Source organism: Enhydra lutris, unplaced genomic scaffold (genome assembly GCF_002288905.1).
Source record: "Enhydra lutris kenyoni isolate GAN:26980312 unplaced genomic scaffold, ASM228890v2 scaffoldscaffold99, whole genome shotgun sequence".
NCBI classification, from domain to species: Eukaryota; Metazoa; Chordata; class Mammalia; order Carnivora; family Mustelidae; genus Enhydra; species Enhydra lutris.
In genome coordinates, this window is record NW_019154183.1 from 1,083,891 (window position 1) to 1,103,153 (window position 19,263).

Below are 19,263 nucleotides of genomic sequence, written 5' to 3' on the forward strand. Positions count from 1 at the left end.
TGGCATGTGACCAGCAAACAAGAAATGCTGGCTCTTGTGACTGGAGCTGTTTAATTCAGGCAATGAGATTATGAAATGAAAACATAAAAGAAAGTAGCGAGATTAAAATTTACGCTGGCCTGACACCTAGGAGAAGGCCATGTGGTTTAAATTTGGACCACTGCTGCCTAATAACGGAAAATACACTCCATTTACATTTTTTTAGAAATCAGAAGACCCACGCAATGTGTTTAAGTCCATTTTTAATGCATTTTCCCCCAGTTCTCTATAAAGCAAATTCAGTAATTTAAAAGCATATTTTAACATATATTAACAAGAAAAACAGATATTATAAACACTCGAAAAACTGGCTCACTTCAACCCGTGAAGCCCTTAAATTGCTGATTCATATTACAGAATAAGGAATAACGGGCTTGCCAAATTTCACTTGAAAAAGTCTGAGCTGCAAAAGTCTATTAAAACCTTCTAAATTAGCTTTTTAACTATCAAAGCAAACGTTAGTATGAAAAAATTCACCAAAGAGACTATCTTGAACCAAACTAATGCAGTGGCCTGCATTTTGTTTTATATTACAAGGGTTGATAAAGTATGCAGAGAAGATTGTTAACTGAAAATATGAGGGCAGTTATTTTAAAGACCAAATAAACTCTAAATCACGAAGCTAAAAATAAGTGAGAAAGACAAAGTTTCATTAATGCCCATCTCTGAGGCTGTTTTCCCCAATAATTTTAAGAGGCAACTCTGCTTTGCTTTCATAAATTATTCTAACAATCAGGATTAAAATTCAACTACATAAAAGTGTTCCTTAATTATGGTCTGTATGAAACAGACCATACATGATTTAAAGAAGGCACTCATAAGACTATTGTTTTGATGAGAAAAAAAAAGGAGGAAACAGTTGAAATTTGTAAAGCATACGCACACTCATTTCTACCATTAGGGCAATATGTGTACACATGTGGGTAGATAGTTATCTTGTGTGTGTGTGTGTGTGTGTGTGTGTGTGTGTGTGTGTGTTACGTAGATAATTTAAGCTCTTTAGGCCAAAAATCATAATTTAAATGGTATAGATTGCTTAACCATAGAAATATTTGCACAACAGTCTATGCCATAGATACTAACCCCTTCTTCACACCTTAAAGATCTTACAATGCTTCACTTTTATAAACCACAAACACCATATATAGTAAGTGATCTTCTATCATTCTATTACTACTAAGATAACCTTACATCCCCACGGCAAAACATTCTTCTGAGTTGATACTGGTGCTGTACACATAAAGCCATTTATGAAAGGCCTCAGCATTTCTCACTTTGTATTTTATGATGAACACCCAAGGTTAATTCTTTCCAAAGTCGTATTACTTAAGAAATATATGCTACAAAGTAATTATCTCCTCAGAACATATCTATGTATACTAATAAAAAGCAAATGGTTTGATAAAATCCCAACCAATAAAAAATGCTTACTATTTTGTGCAACGAAGCAGAGTTGCTGGGTTTAACTCTCCAACTGAGCTAAATTTTTGTAGTGATCATGTTATTTTCTTTGGCTAAATTTATTGAAAATACTTTGGAATTTGTCAGAACCCAGCCGTAATTATTACTGACTGTTGTATGGAATCGATTTACTACAACACCAAAATACCAGCTGTTACAGTACGTCCTGAGAGGGATTACCGAATATTCTTAAATTGAAGTTCAATCCATCTTTCCATAAAAAAGAGAGAGACCCAGGAACCCAACAGTGATATCAAGTGCACCTGAAACATTTACAATACCCAATAGAACTATTACAACCCTCCTTTAAAAAGGCTTATTTTTGAAATTTCATTATTCCAGTTGCACCTTGCTTCTATATATCACACAGTATCAGGTTCTTCTGGCATCGATCATGTGGAAACAGCAAAATATGTGAAGGTCTACGAGCTTACAATGTTCAGTTTCTACCGGCCTTGGGTAACCCTTAGGGCTCCTGTGGCACTGATGACATCTAGTGGTCAACCACGGAAGTGCAAGTGTTTGTCGCAAAGTTTTGAGTTTTCAGTAAAGCAAAAAATGGTCTCATTGAACCCAGAGAAACAGCATATGCTGTTTCATATGCTGTTAAGAACTATTAAGTTCTTACACACAACTATTAAGAAATATACACTCCTCCTGTGTATATTAAGAAATATACACTCCTCTTCCTCTCAGTACTTCACTGTAACACCACTTCTGACGCCAACTGCGGTGTTCCACACATCGGACAATTCTGCGGCACGAGCTGTGTCCTACAATTGAATTCAGTTCTGGCACTCGCCACCTGCAGACGGCATCAGATCCCACAGGTTAAGGGCACGGCCCCACATGACTGCCCCCACCCCCATGTCCATCGCAAGTTCAGGCGGTCACCTGTGCTTCTGATCAATTCACTATAAATCAGAGGTTCCCATGAATCCCTGCTTGATTTTTATTAATTTGCGAGAGCCACTCAAAGAACTCAGGAAACCATTTACTGACTAGATCACCGGTTTGTTATAAAAAGATGCAACTCCGGAACAGCAGATAGAAGAGATACCAGGGCAAGTATGTGGGAAGGAGCACAGGGCCCCTGGGCCCTCTCTCTTTCCTGGTGCATGACTTTCCACAACCCCCACCCCCCCCACCCTTCTCCCCCCTCCCCCCACCCTCCCCCTCCCCCATCCCACCCCCCCCCCCCCAACCTTTCTCCCACCTCCCCCCACCATCACCCTCCCCCCTCCCACCCCTACCCCCAGCACCTCTACCCATTCACTAACCCAGAAGCACTCCAACTCTGTCCTTTTGGGTTTTTATGGAGACTTCCTTATATAGGGATGACTGAGTCGATCACTGGCCATCAGTGACTGACGCTGCCTCTAGACCCTCACACATCTCCAGAGGTAGGACTGCAAGTTCAACTCTCTAACCAAGGTTGGTCCACCGGCGACCAGCCTCCACTCTCAGCAGCTTTACAAAAGGCACTGGTGTTACCATAATTGCAGGTGTGGCTGCAAGGCGCACATCACCAGTAACAAGATTACCTTTATTACTCTTATCACCTAGGGTTTTAGGAGCTCTGTGCCAAAAATGGGAGGAAAAACCAAATATAGCTTTCTTATCGTACACCACAACATGACACAGACCCACAAAGTTTAAGCAGCTGAACAGGAAATCAATGCCAGACCTAGTTTCCAAACACATTTCCTCTCAATTTGGCAGAATATGCAAGAACATGAAAAGATTTTTAAGATTTTATTTATGTATTTACAGAGAAAGAGAGAATGCGAGCAGGGGGAGGGGCAGAGGGAGGAGGAGAGAACCTCAAGCAGATTCCACGCTGAGCACAGAGCCCAACGTGGGGCTTAGTCTCATGACCCTGAGATCACGACCTGAGCTGAAATCAAGAGTCAGACGCTTAGTGGACTGAGCCACCCAGGTGCCCCAAACATGAAAACTTTAAATTAACTCATCATATTTAAAAATCCTATTAATATGCTACTGTTTCAGGAGCCAGTAACTGCACCCAGTAATCCAACCGCAGGTTACTTCACCTGTTACAAGTATTCTAAGCTACGCTTTCAAAATCGGATAGAGCAATAAAGTAACACAACGAGTAAACTTTTTCTAAAAAATCTATGATCACAGGATCCTAGGATCGAGTCCCACATCAGGCTTCTTGCTCAGTGGGGAGTCGGCTTCTCTCTCTGTCTGCTGCTTCCCCTCCTTATGCTGACAAAAATCTTTAGGAAAAACTCAGATTTTTTTAAAAGCTCGATATGAAAGATTTACAAGTTATATGTTAGCCAATGCAAGCAGCAAACCGGTATCTGTTAACATTATTGAAAACTTCATAAATCATACCTGTTAAAACAACAGAGGAGGCAACCCAGAGCTAAGTGGCATAAACCCACTTACCTAAAATGTATTTTACCTAAAATGGTATTACCTAAAATGGTATTTATATCATTTACACCAGCAGCTCTCTGAGTGTGGTCTGCAGACCCCCAGTGGTCTCCCAGACCCTCTCAGAGGGGTTCATGAGGTCAGATTATTTTCATAAAAATACCGAGATGCCATTTGCCTTTTGCACTGTGTCGACATCTGCACTGACGGTAAAAAGTAATGGTGGGAGAGACTGCTAGAACCAGACTGGAATTATTCATCCTTGTGCTCTTTCGTGCCAAGCCCCCACATTAAAACAGACGACAACAATGACAGGCGAGGAGAAGAAAGAGAAAAAAATGTTCACTCTAGAATGTTCTTAATCGAGTAAAAGGTTCTTAAATCAAATTCCTATATAATTGCCTCTTCAGCATCCATCTTTTTAGTGTTCGGTGTGATGAAATGAGAAGTACACAGAAAGTGCTGTTGCCGTAAATGAAGTCATGTCTGTCTCAAAGAAAAACACCTGTGTGATGGTTACTGTAAACCAAACCAGTCGCTTTTCTTGTGGAAAACTATTTTTACTTGAAAGAACAACGGAAAGACAAGTTATTCAGCTATTCCCTTTACTTGAGTATTTGGGAAACATTTTCTTGAAAATGAATGAAATAAATCTGAGACTTTGGGGAAAAAAACTGACAGTATTCGTTGCTAATGATAAAATAGAAGCTTCGAGCAAAAAATGTAATTGTATAAAACTCAGGTCCATGAGAGGCTGCCTTGACCTCACCTTGCGAGGGGCTGAGAAACGCAAACACACTAGAACCCAGCCCCCAGTTTGCATAGTTCCAGCAGATTCCCAACACACAAAGGCTCTTCTGAGATCAGTGGCGATATTAAGCCATGTGATTTTTTAAAAATAGTGTCTACATGTGGATTGTGAACCAATATTTTTTAAAATATCAATATGTGATATGAGAAAATCATGCACGAATAAAAGATTCATTCAAAGTGCAAGACGGAGCAATGCATTTCACAGTTGCAATACGGTAAGTTTATTGATACACTTCAGATTCCACATTGCAACTCTCTTTAATAAACAACCATGCAACCAGTTTTGGTGTCGTATCAAAGAATCTCCACGATTCACTGAACGGGCCATCAAAACATGCGTCCCTCTTCCATGTGCAGACCTGTGTCATTTTCTTCATATCCACCAACCTAAACATACAGCAACAAATGGAAAGTATGCACAGAATTGGAAATGGCGGTCTACTAATCTAGGCACCAGAGAAATTTCCAATTTACCAAAGCTTTTGTTTTGGGAAACAAGTTATTTTTCATAGTAATGTTATTCTGGGGCACCCGGGTGGCTCAGGGAGTTAGATGTCCGACCCTTGACCTCGACTCAGGTCAGGATCACAGGGCCCCACCTCGGGCTCTGCGCTGGGCGTGGAGCCTGCTTAAGATTCTCTCCCTCGTCTCTCTCAATCCACCTCTCTTTTTTAAAAAAAAATGTTATTTCTGTTAACAAGTAACAAGTTTAATATTGTTATTTTATTTTTAAGTCATCTCTGCGCCCAATGTGGGGCTGGGACTCACAACCCTGAGATCAAGAGTCACACGCTCTGTTGACTGAGCCAGCCAGACATCCCTAATACCGTTATTTTTAAACGAACTGAAATAATCCTTTTCATGACTCAGTTTTAATTTCTAACATGGTAAACATCAGCAAAATACATATAAATAAAATTCTTTGGAGTCCTTAATAATTTTTAAGAATGTAAAGATGTCCAGAGACCCTAAAAGTGGAAAGTACTATTCTATGCCAGGGAGAAGCACACATTTCCTGCAAAAGGCAGACAGTAACTATTTTAGCCTTTGTGGTCCCTATGGTCTCTGTCTCAACACAGGCAATACATATATGAGTTTGGTTATGACCTTGTTCCTATAATATTTACAGAGACAGAGAGGGCAGAGTTTGCTGAGTACCATTCTAAGCCATGATACTCTATCTGCTGGTCCCTTAAAGACCTAAAAGAAGCATATTTTCCAGTAACATTTTTATTGATTATTTTTTAAATATTGAAAGGAAAGGAGTTTTTAAAAACAACTTCCACCGTTTAATGCAGACAGGTATGCAAAACAACTTATACAGGTTTTTAAACTACGCAGTTCCTAACCATACACAAAAATCACATTTTAATTTTGTCTATTCCAAGAATCTTAAAATCTGTGAGTACACCAAGAAAATTAAAACTAACTTAAAACTGGCAACATGGTAGCTGCTATATGTAAGTAAATACGTTTTATACAACCAAACACAAAAAATCCTGGCTCTCAAGGAAAGAGTGGAAAATTATGAAAGATTAAAAACACTCCACATTTCACCAACCCAAGAGGGTTCAATTATTGCATAACGCAAAACTCCTATTATCTCCTTTCTACAAATGGAAAGGAAAATACCAAAGCAAGAGAAAAAATAAAATTCCATTGAAGGAATCCTATAAAACTCTGTGAAGACTTAAAAGAGGGGAAATGGTGCTTTATAACCCCCACGTGAAGACACCTGAGCTTTAAAGCCATTTGGAAAGTCTGCAAGGAGGCCTGGCACACTTGCCCGAAAGGGGCACTAACGACACAGGTCAGGGTCGTTCCCAGTCAGGGTTCTCGGCAAGAAGGCACACACTGTCTCACGCTCGATCACTCAGGTTCCCCCACCTGGAAGCATGGGTGTAATGAATGACATTCGCAAGCTAAGACCTCACCCTAAACTAGGTAAACCATCTACAGCAAATCAGTGCATCAAGACCCCAGGGTTTTCACTCAGACCGCCCTCAAGTAAAACCAGTGGCCTTTCTAGTGCTGTGCACTCCCCCGCCTCTCACAGTGGGACATTTCTTTCTTATGATGACTTTTTTCATCGTCTATGTTCTACCACCCACTACTAAAAAGTCTTGGATAATCTTCAAGATTATACCATTAACCATCAATGACCCTTTTTTCCCCCTGTATTTTGGCACTCTCCTCTACCTGTTGGGAGTAGGGGAGAATGGTAACTTCGTCTTCTCCTTGACCAAGTCTCAACTCCAGATCCATCCCAGCATTCCATCAGCATTCCCTTAAGTCTCCCTATTGGAAAAACCAATCTTGTATCTACATCAACATAATTTTCTATTCTTCTTGAGCTTTCATCCCCCACGAGATTTTCCTAGGGATGGAACCCATATCATCATGTGCCCTTAAAAAGTACGTAACGAACCTCATTCAGAAGTCCTTCTTTGTGTGACCAGTTCCAACCCTCCAAGGGCTCCCTTTCCCTTCGAGGTCAGAATAACCTCATTAGTTTACCTATGGGGAGAGAGGACTACCTAATGAGAGCACAGATTTTGAAATGAGACAGACCAGCTCTGCCATACCAACTCCCTGGTCTTGGCCAGGCTATTTAATGAAATGGGATTAAATGCAATGACATAAGTAAAACACCTAAACTACAGCAGCCAATCAACAGATGACAGCTTTTTTAAAGATTTTATTTATTAATTTATTTGACACAGAGAGAGAGATCACAAGTAGGCAGAGAGGCAGGCAGAGAGAGAGGGGGAAGCAGGCTCCCTGCTGACCAGAGAACCCAACACGGGGCTCGATCCCAGGACCCTGAGATTATGACCTGAGCCGAAGGCAGTGGCTTAACCCACTGAGCCACCCAGGCACCCCATCAGATGACAGCTTTATTAACACTCTTTGACCTCATTTTCATCACTCTACTTCTCATTTCCTCCAATCTAGCAAACTTTTCGAGGTTCTATAATGAAAAGAATACAGGCTTTGGTCAGAGACCAGCCTCCTGACTATCACATACGACATGCTCAACTTACAAGGTATGAGACCTTGGGAAACCAATAAAATACCAATGTAAGTTATATATATGTGTGAGTACCTATATGTGATGTATAAACATGCAAATACAAATATACATACATATATATTCATACATACACACTTATATAATATATATGTAAATGTAAATACACATTATTTTTATATAAGTATAAATATATAAATATATTTGTTATTTATATATAAATGTTAGTGAAAAATAACATTGAGGGCATACAATTTCCCAGACATTAAGTTAAAAACTCAAAGTGTATATAGAGAGAGATTTATAGATTTATATATAAATATATTTGCTAGTGACAAATAACATTAATTGAGTGCATACAATTTCCCAGACATTAGGTTAAAAACTCATCATGCATGTTTTCATTTAATTCCTACAACAATCCTATAACATAAGCACTATGGTAATTTTAAAGACAAGGACACTGAATTTTAAGCAACTTAAGCCCACAGCTTAAACGGATTCTAATGCCAATATGTATGGATCTGATGCCCATTCCGCCAATCACACTACCCAATGCTGCCCCTCAACTCTCTTATTTAACCTTTCCCATTCGGTCTTCTGAGCTGAATGGAAATACTATAAGACTCACTTAGTTTTTGTAATGGCTAAATGAAATCAATCTAAAGCACTGGAAACACATCAGATGCTCAATGATTACCTCCCCGCTTCCCACAACCTCTCCTTTAATATCCTTGTTTTATTTTAAGCTGTTTCTTCATAAGGAAACTACCCACTCCGTGTCCACAACCTCTAGGTTGCTCTTCGGTCCCCTGGTATCTTGCCTTCTCTGACTGACCACCCAAAACTTTAGGTAATTTCAGAAAACAATATTCCCAGGCTTCAATCCCTTGGTTTTGAACACTCAGGACTACACCACATCTTCGAAGACCATACCCTATTTATAGCCATAGATATTTGCAGAAAACTGTCACATCTTGCAAGGCAGCTAAGGATATTATTCCTCTATGTTCTGTAAATAAGGGACTCTGTTAGAAGTTTAAGAACGTGATTCAGACACTACTGAATCTTTCTTATTAACAAAATGTCACCATAGCACTGACTAGAATTTATAGTTAGTAATTTCAAAATTTCACGAAAAGCCTAAAAATAAACCAGCCAACAAAACAACCCTTATTAAAATTATCTATCACTTCCTATTCAAATTAACACACACAGGGGCACCTGCATGGCTGAGTCCATTATGCTTCTGCCTTCAGCTCAGGTCACGATCCCAGGATCTTGGAATCCAGCCCCGCATTACGCTCCCTGCTCAGCGGGGAGCCAACCTCTCCCTTTCCTTCTGCCCCTTCCCTGCTCACGCTCTCTCTCCCAAATAATAAAACCTTTAAAAGAAAAAAAATTAACATACCCCAAAACAGAATAAACTTATGTTTATTAAAGAACTACATTTGACATCAAATTATAACAGTTACCAAAAATAGCCCTTTAGCAATAAAGCCTCTAATAGTAACACAGCTGTGATTATCTGTATAGGCATGGTAGGTAGCACAGGTAAAATATCCTAACAGTGACTGGAGTTAAAAACCAAATGTGTACAGGGGCTGACATCAGCAAGACGCTGGAACAAAGAAAAACCCAGGCCCTTGTTTCCTTAGAAGAAAGCAAACAACAATATAAAGACCGAATGGTCTCAGACAACTCCAGAAACCAGTTAAGCAGCTGTATCACCTAGGTGAGTAAAAGCCAAAAAGAGCCACAGTGAACAGATAAAGAGTTCATTGCATTTCCCTACCTTAATCCCCTTCTCTCATGCAATGAAGCACAATTAAGGGGGAAAAAACAACCAATACCTAGTTTCTCTCTATGGGAGGGGAAGAGAAAAGAGGAACATGCATTCAGTGATTTGGCATGCTAAGGGGATGCCCAAAGAACTAGGTTTCTCTCTTGCCTGGCTCTAATGCTCACAGGAAGGCAACATCATTTGGATGCCAGGCTGGAGGCTGCTCAGAAGAAGGTCAAGCACTGGGGCATGCGATAGCATCAGGGAGACCTCATCATCACAGGCAGATGCCAAAGAGAGGAAAGAGACTATGTCAGCTTAAGGAGAAAACAGAAGTAAGCCTCAGAAACTACACACACAAGCCCAGAAAATATTCGTCCCCAGAAAGAGTTTGAGAGGTTCACAGGATCTTCAGCCAGGTTGATTAGTGAAGGTCTTACACTCTGTGAAGCCAGTCAGTTAAGACTAGAAGAGCTCACAGTCTTCTCATACACCCAACCCTCAACAAAAGATCAAAAGACCCACAGAGAAACAGGTAAAGATGGTTCAATCAAAGGAGCAAAATAAAGCACCACAACCAACCCTAAAGAAATGGAAAGCTATGAATTACCTGACAAATAATTTAAAATAATCCTTCTAAAGATGCTCAGTGAGCTAAAAGACAACACAAATAGATACCTAAATGAAATCAGGGAAACAATGCATGAACAAAATAAGAATATCAACACAAAAAATAGAAACTTCAATAAAAGGTAAACAAACTTTGGAGTTGAAGAATACAACATTAAACTGAAAAATTCACTAGACAGATCCAACTTCAGACTTGATCAAGCAGAACAAAAAAAAAAATCAGCAAATTAGAAAACATCATGTGAAATTACTGAGTCAGAGAAATGAAAAAAAAAATGCAGGAAAGTAGAGAGAGCCTATGTGCCATATAAGACACCACAAAAAGACTACATATGCATTACAGGAGACCCAGAAGGAGAGGTAGGAAAGAAATAGAGCACCTATTTAAAGAAACAATGGCTGAAATTTTTCCAAATTTGAGGAAAAAATGGACATATATATTCAAGCAGCTAAATGAATTCCAATGAGGGTAAATGCAAAGAGACCCACACGTTATAATTAAACTGTCAAAAATTACAGAAAAAAACAATCTTGAAAGCAGCAAGAGAAAAGGGACTCATCATGTAAAAAGGAACATCTATCGAATGGATAAAGATGTGGTATATATACATAATGGAATACTATGCAGCCATCAAAAGAAATCTTGCCATTTGCAACGACATGGATGGAACTAGAGGGTATCATGCTTAGCGAAATAAGTCAATCGGAGAAAGACAACTATCATGTGATCTCCCTGATATGAGGGAGAGGAGATGCAACATGAGGGGTTAAGGGGGTAGGAGAAGAGTAAATGAAACAAGATGGGATTGGGAGGGAGACAAACCATAAGTGACTCTTAATCTCACAAAACAAACTGAGGGTTGATGGGGGGAGGGGGGTGGGGAGAGGGGGGGTGGGGTTATGGACATTGGGGAGGGTATGTGCTATGGTGAGTGCTGTGAAGTGTGTAAACCTGGCGATTCACAGACCTGTACCCCTGGGGATAAAAATATATGTTTATAAAAAATAAAATTAAAAAAAAAAAAAAAAGGAACATCTATTGACTAAAAGCCGATGTCTCTGTGGAAACTTTGCAGGTCAGAAGGCAGTGATATGGTATATTCAAATGCTTGAAAGAAAAGAACTGCCAACCAAGAATACTATATCTGTAAAGTTATCCTTTAAAGATGAAGGAGAAACTAAGACTTTCCCAGCCAGATAAGCAAGAGTCAACCATCATCAGATCTGCCCTCCAAAAAATACTAAAGGGAGGCTTTTAAGCTAAAACAACGACACAAAACCATACAAAAATATAAAGCTCTCTGGTAAAGGCAAATATTTGAGAAAATATAGAATCCTATGACATTGTAATGTTGGTATATAAATCATTTTTAAATTCTTTAATAGAATTTAAAAGGCAAAAGCATTAAAGTATAAATCTATGGTAAGAGACACACGATATAAGAAGGTGCGATTTGTGAAACCAGTAACAAAGTGGGGACATGGGGAGCAGAGATGAAAAGGAGTAGAGTTTTGCATGCAATTAAAGTTATCAGTTTAAAATAGATTGTTAAAGCCCGAACATGTTTTATGTAATCCCTATGGAAACCACACACACACACACACACACACACACACACACACACACACAAAATCTATAGAAAATACACAAAAACCAATGTAAAGGGAATCAAAGCATGTGACTTAAAAAAAAAAAAAAAAAACCTCATTAAAACAAAGAAAAGGCAGTAGTAATAAAGGAAACGAGGAACAAAAAAATTACAAGACAGAAAACAATTAAGAAAATGGGAATAAAAAACCTTCCTTTATCAGTAATTACTTTAAGTGTAGATGGATTAAACTCCCTAATCAAAAGACATAGAATTGCTGAATGGATTAAAGGGGAAACACACACACTCACACACAGACACACACCCAACCATATGCTGTCTACTAGAGACTCACTTTGGTAAAGATACACATAGGCTGAAAATAAAAGGATGGGAAAAAGATATTCCATGCAAACGCTAACCGAAAGAGAGCAGAGTGGCCATATTAATAGACAAAATAGACTAATTCAAAAACTAACAAAACACAAAACAGGACATTATATAATGACAAAAGGGTCCACTCACCAAGAGGTTTGACAGTTGTAAATATGTACACACCTGACATCAGAACTCCTAAATACATGAAGCAAACATTGGCAGAATTGAAGGGTGAAACAGACATCAACACAGTAATATTAGAAGACTTCAATGTCATTACAACAGAAATAGAGAGAATGACCAGACAGAAAACCAAAGAGGAAACAGAGGACTTGAACAATACTATAAAACAAATGCACCCAACAGTCAGAGACCGAACAGTCTATTCAACAACAAAATACACATTTTTCTCAAGCACACATGGAACATTTTCCAGGACAGACCACATGTTAGACCACAAAACAAGTCTTAACAAATTTTAGAAGTCTAAATTCATACCAACTATCTTTTCTGACCTCAGTGGAATGAAACCAGAAATCAAAAACAGAAGGAAAAATAAAAATCCACAAATATGTGGAAATTAAGCAACACACACACTTAAACAACAGGGGGCCAAAGAATAAATCACAAAAGAAATTAGAAAATATCTTCAGACAAATAAAAATGAATACACAACATATTAAATCTTATGGGATATAATGAAGACAGTGCTAAGAGAGAAGTCTATAGCTGAAAACACATTTTAAAAAAACGAAAAATCTAAATTCAATAACCCAACTTTAAAACTCAAGAACTAGAAAAAGAACAATGTTAGCAAAGAAAGGAAATTATTAGAGCAGAGCTATGAGAAAGAGAGAACAGAAAACTAATGAAACAAGTTTTTTTCAAAGATCAATGAAATTAACAAACACTTAGCTAAGAATAAAAGATGACTGAAATAACTAAAATCAGAAATGAAAAAAAGAGACATTATAACTGATGTCACAGAAATGAAAAGAATCATAACAGACTATTAACAACTATATACCAACAAGTTTGATAACCTAGAATGGATAAATTCCTAGAAACATACAACCTACAAAGTGAACAACATAAATTTAAAATGTGAATAGACCAATATCTAATAAAGAGACTGAAACAGTGATCAAAAACCTCCCAGCAAATTAAAGCCCAGGCCCAGATGACTTCACTAGAGAATTCTACTAAACATTTAAAGAATTAACTGCAAAGCTCAAGCTCTTCTCCAAAATTGGAGAGCAAGGAACATTTCCAAGCTCATTCTGAAGCCAACATTACTCTGATAGCAAAGCCAAACAAAACACTACAAGAAAACTGTAGTCCAAAATCCCTGATGAGCAGCAATTTTAAAGTCCTTAAAAAAATACTAGCAAACCAAACTGAACAGCACAGCAAAAGGATTACACACTATTACCAAGTTGGATTTATCCTAGGGATGCAAGGATGGTTCAACTTATGAAAATGTGATCTACCATGTCAAATGAAGGAAGGACAAAACCACATGAGATCATCTCAATTCAAGCAGAAAAACCATTTGACTAAAACACCTTCCACAATTAAAACAATAAACAAGAAACAGAAGGAAACTACCTCAATATCATAAAGGACATATATAAAAAGTTCACAGCTAACATCATACTCAATGCTCCAAAACTGAAAGCTTTTCTTCTAGAACAAAGCACTGACGCCCACTCTCACTACTTCCATTCAACATAACACTAGAAGGCATAATTGCTTTGCAATTTGGCAAGAAAAAATAAATAAATAGAAGGCAGCCACATCAGGAAGCAAGAATGAAAATTATCTCTATTCACAGATGACATTACATGATCTTATATGCAGAAAACCCCGAAGATTGCACATACAAATTATTAGATTTGACTAAACAAATTCAGCGAAGTTGCAGGATACAAAATCGACACAAAAAAAAATCAATTGAGTTTTCAAACACACAACCATAAACTACCCTAAAAGGACATTAAGAGAACACTCATATTGACAACAGCATCAAAAAGAATGAGATACTTAGGAAAAAACTCAACCAGGAAGGTCAGAGATTGAAAAACTGCAAAAACACTGCTGAAAGAAATTAAAGAAGATGCAAATAAATGCACAGATATCTGGGTTCACAGAATGGAAAACTTAAAATTGTTAAAATGTCCATAGCACCCAAAGCAATCTACAGATTCATTATATTCCTTATTAAAAATCCTAATTTTTTGAGGGGGGGCAGAAATGGAAAAACTGCCCTATAATTCATATGGGATCTCAATGAGCTCTGAAAATCCGAAACAATATTAAAAAAAGAAGAAAAAAATTCAAGGCCTCACAATTCCTGATTTCAAAACATATTACAAAGTTACAGTAATCAAAACAATGTGGTACTGGCATAAAGACAGATATACAGACCAATGAAACAGAAATCAGAACCCAGGAAAAGAAATTCTCAGACACACAGTTGAATGATCTTCAACCAAGGTGCCAAGACTACTCAGTAGGGAAAAGACAATCTCTTCCATAAGTGGTGTTGGCAAAACTGAATATTTACATGCAAAAGAATTATGTTGGATACTTAACATACACCACATACAAAAATTAACATGAAATAAGACCAAAACATAAGATCTAAAACAATAGAACTCTTAAAAAGGAAACAGGGGAAAAGCTTCATGACATGGAATTTGGTAACGATTTCTTGAATATGACACAAAAGCACAGGCAACAAAAGTAAACAAAAATAAATGGCATTACATAAAATCTTTAAAAAACTTCTAAGAAACAAAGTAAGCAATCAGGCGCACCTGGGTGGTTCAGTGGGTTAAGCCTCTGCCTCCAGCTCAGGTCATGATCTCAGGGTCCTGGGATAGAGCTCTGCATCAGGCTCTCTGCTCAGCAGGGAGCCTGCTTCCCACGCCCCCCCCCCCCCCACCCCGCCTGCTGCTCTGCCTACTTGTGATTTCTCTCTCTCTCATTCTCTGTCAAATAAATAAATAAGTAAATAAATCTTTTTTTTTTAAAGCAATCAACAGAATGAAAAGAAAACCTACAGAATGGACAAAAATATCTGCATATCATGTATCTGATAAAATGTAACCTTAACACTTGTGCTTGCCTGCTCTCTCTCCCCCTCAAATAAATAAAATTTAAAAAAAAAATCATTCTTGTAATTAAACTCACAATTAAACACTCTGTCAGAGAGCAGGTACTAATACCACGGAATCAGATGATAAATTTGGGGTATAATAAATGGTTTCAACCATCGCTACCATTTTTAAATGACAACCCAATTGCTATACCGAAACAGACAATGCAGTAAACATCATGACACCCATTTATTCTGGACAGTTTTCTAACTGTGGGTAGACAGAGCTGCTACCCCACAATACTCCTGTGATCTCTCCCCTTCCAGGCATATGGGACCTGCCTGGACCAATAAAAAGAAAGAATCATGTTTATCACTCTCAGGAAGTCACATTTAAGAGCCACCGAGAGCATCTTACATGTCCTCTTTCCCAAGCAGTCCTATGTCCAAGAGAACAGCACCTCCATCAGCTCAAGTCTTGACAGAGGACAACAGAGAGCTACATGTCCCCCAGTGTATACTGGACAGAGAGCATGAGCCAGAAACGAACATCTGTGGTTCGAGTTGTTTGCTGCTAATCTATCCTGACATACTGGCCAGTTGCAAAAAATCAATGGTACAATTTTTAAATAATATAAATCATTTAGTCTAAGAATTTACATTGTTATTTACCAAGTACTAATTAATACCGTGTGGTTCAACCCAGTAGTTTCTAAAAATAGAGTCTCCTGAAAACATCTGCAATGAATCTGGGTATTTATAAACATGATATCACATTTACTCACTTGACAACAGAAATCATGCCAACTGTCTAGTTTTGTCAGTTTCTCAGGCCCTAAAATAGGGCTATAAAAAATAAGCTTTCCAAAAATCAGTTTTTTTGAAGACTTTATTTTTTTGAGAGAGAGAGATGGCGAGAAAGAGAGAGGAGGGAGAGGAGGGAGCAGGAGGGAGCAGGAGGGAGCAGGAGAAGCACACCCTCCACTGAGCAGGGAACCTGGTGCAGGGCTGGATCTCAGGATCCTAGGATCACAACCTGAGCCGAAAGCAGACACTTAACCAACTGAGCCACCAGGCGCCCACAAAAATCAATTCTTATTTGTAAAATATTATTTAGAATGTCAACATTAACTGTTATTTCCTAATGAGGGACAGCACTAAAGAGGTAACCTAAACGTCATACCCAGTGGTGGTTAATGCATTATTTACATACGCATTTTTTAAAGCTATCACAGATAGTGATAAAAGAAGATATGCAATTCAAAAGCATCAGCCATGTATAATACAAACAACTTTAGATTAAATTTGGTTTTCCTCCATAGGAATCTGTCCTTACACTCTTAAAGGGAATCCTCACTTTCTTGCACAGGAGTTCATGTTGCTAACATACTCAGCTACTATAATGGTTTCCAAAACTGAAAACAAAAGGGAGTAAGTCCCTTAAAGAACAATTCAAAACCCTATTCTTACATGGAAAAATAGTAAATACTGTATTAACTAAAAGGGAATCTATTCTTTATTGGCCCTTCATAAATTACATGGTAGAGAATCTTGGCCTTGAAGTCTATTACACCCCAGGACAGCTTTGTATTTCATTGTTCATATACCTTTGAATGCTCACTTCCTCAACTATGTCAATCTTTCAATTCCATTCATACTAGTTCTTGGAATCTACTGACCATACTTTGCAAATCCTTAATTTGCATATCACAGCTCTGAAACGGATTACATTCATTTCCAGAGCGAAACAAATAAATGGAAAGGGGGAAAAGTTACCATTTCCAAAGTTTCCTGTGAAGATGGAACAAAAATTAAGTTGCCAAGGAAAGTGACACGCCGGTCATTGTTCAAAACCATGGGAAACGTTTACACAGGAGAGCCTTTCACAGAACTCTGCAACGCCTTTGAGTGCATTCACAGACACAATGTCTTACACGCACACACTCTGGAAAGATACATACAATGCGACAGGGAGAAAACTTACTCTACAGTTCATTTAGGTCAAGAATTTTTAGGATTAGAGGAATATGACTGAAAAGTCTGACTAAAAAAAACAAACAAAACAAAAAACAGTGTGTGCAGGAACAGAAAAAAAAAATTAAATTCCACATGGACGCCAGCTGTCGGTCACGTCCCGGTCATACACTCTTGAGACAGGGCACACAAGGAAAGGCAAGAGACACACACTGTGCATGTCGACACCACTCAAATGGTTCAAGTTTCACAGGTCTTTCCCCGAATGGCATCTTAGTGGAGTCCTTGGGCCTCCATTTTGGAAGTCTCCACCCAGACTGCCCCCCCTCCTCCACTTAATGTTTCCCAGCGCTTATCACAATCTGTGACGTGTACTTCATGTGTCTTGTATGTTGTTCAGTCCTTCCTAGTCAAACACAAGCCACAAGAGGGTAGGCTTTCACTATGCTGCTCACTGCTGTGTGCCTACTGGTTGAATGAATGACAGAATGAATGCGTGAACACTGGAATCTCCACCAATTTCAGCTATGATCTTATCATACAAGATGTTCTATGCCTTATCCCGGGTCCTGGTTGTCCTGCCCAGAGGAGGAAGACTTGCTGATCCCACTGATCTTAATGTACAACACTTAGTAGACCAAAGGTAGAGGAGGCAACTTCCCTAACTAATTAAAGACATTAAAGGCTGCCATCTATGTCCAGTGCCCTTTGGCATTTCCAGCTTCCTGCTCTCCCCACCACCAGTCAGCCTGTCTCCCTGGCACTCTCTGCATCACACGTGGGTTGGATCACACCTGTGCTAGTCACACACCTGCTTTCTCCCACGCCCATCCACGGATCTGGGCCTTTGCACAGTTCAAGGGCCTTGGAGGGCCAGCTCCTCTGTAATCACCATTTTTTCCCTTCCATTGGGAAGCCTGGCACAGACCACCGCCTCAGCCAAGAACACTGCCCACTGTCTACTCTTGTATTTGAAAAGGTTTTCTGATTAAAAAGTTTTCGAAGTTTTTTTTTAAGTTCTATTTAAAATTTAATAGCACTTACTGTATAACCATTGCCCCCAAAAAAACCTATATAACCACAAATTGGTCATTGTTAAACCAAGCCTTTGTCCTATGTAGCATCTTTTACTGATAAAACAGAATCCATTATCTTTACCCCCAAATACCTGCAGAACATCTCTCCCCTGATGTCCTTATTTTGGAGGGAGGTTTGCTTAAGCAATTAGGGATGTAGGGTACGGAGCTCTGCAACTTATCTAAAATCCTTCAATAGACAGATGGGGGCGGGGGCAGGAGGAGAAAGAGACAGGAGCACAAGAGGCGCAGTGTTACCAATTGTTGGCTCTGAGGTGGGCACAGGGGTATTTCCGGTACTGTTCTACTCTTCTATATGTTTGGAATTTTTGTGATTAAAAACTTTCTCAAAAAGAAAAAAAAAAAAAAAGAAAGAAAGAAAAGAACATGCAAGTCTCCGGGCCTCTCCTATCTCAGAGCTGCGTGACTCCTTCACACACTACTCAGGGCACTTAGCAAATGCACTGATCCTGGAAGTGGTCTGTCCCCCCTTGAACCTCCCTGCAGACTGCCGCCACCAGCATCTTTCTACGGAAACTGAATGAGGGCATCACTGTTCCAAATGGAATTATCCGAGGACTCAACAGCCTTTTATGATAATTTAAACTCCCTATAACGATACCATGCCCTCTGTCCCCAACAGTTTTCTTTCACTGCCAAAATCACCCCAACACCCTCTCTCTCTCAAAGTTCCTATAAAACTAAGTGCAGATCCCCGAACACCCCCATGTTATTTCACGCCTCTACAGAACTCACTCACTCCGGTTCCTCTACTTGCTTCACCGTAGGGGCTGAACTGTACGTAGCTGCAGGTTTACTATCCCACCTCCTACTGCGGAGCAGGGTGAGCACAAAGGACCCCCGTGAAGGACGAGAAAGTCTAAATTGCACATTTATTCGTTCTCTTATTCAAACTTGCATTTACTACCCAGCAATTCCTTTTGACATCAGCAGAGGGTGCCATAATTTCACTTCTGACAAGT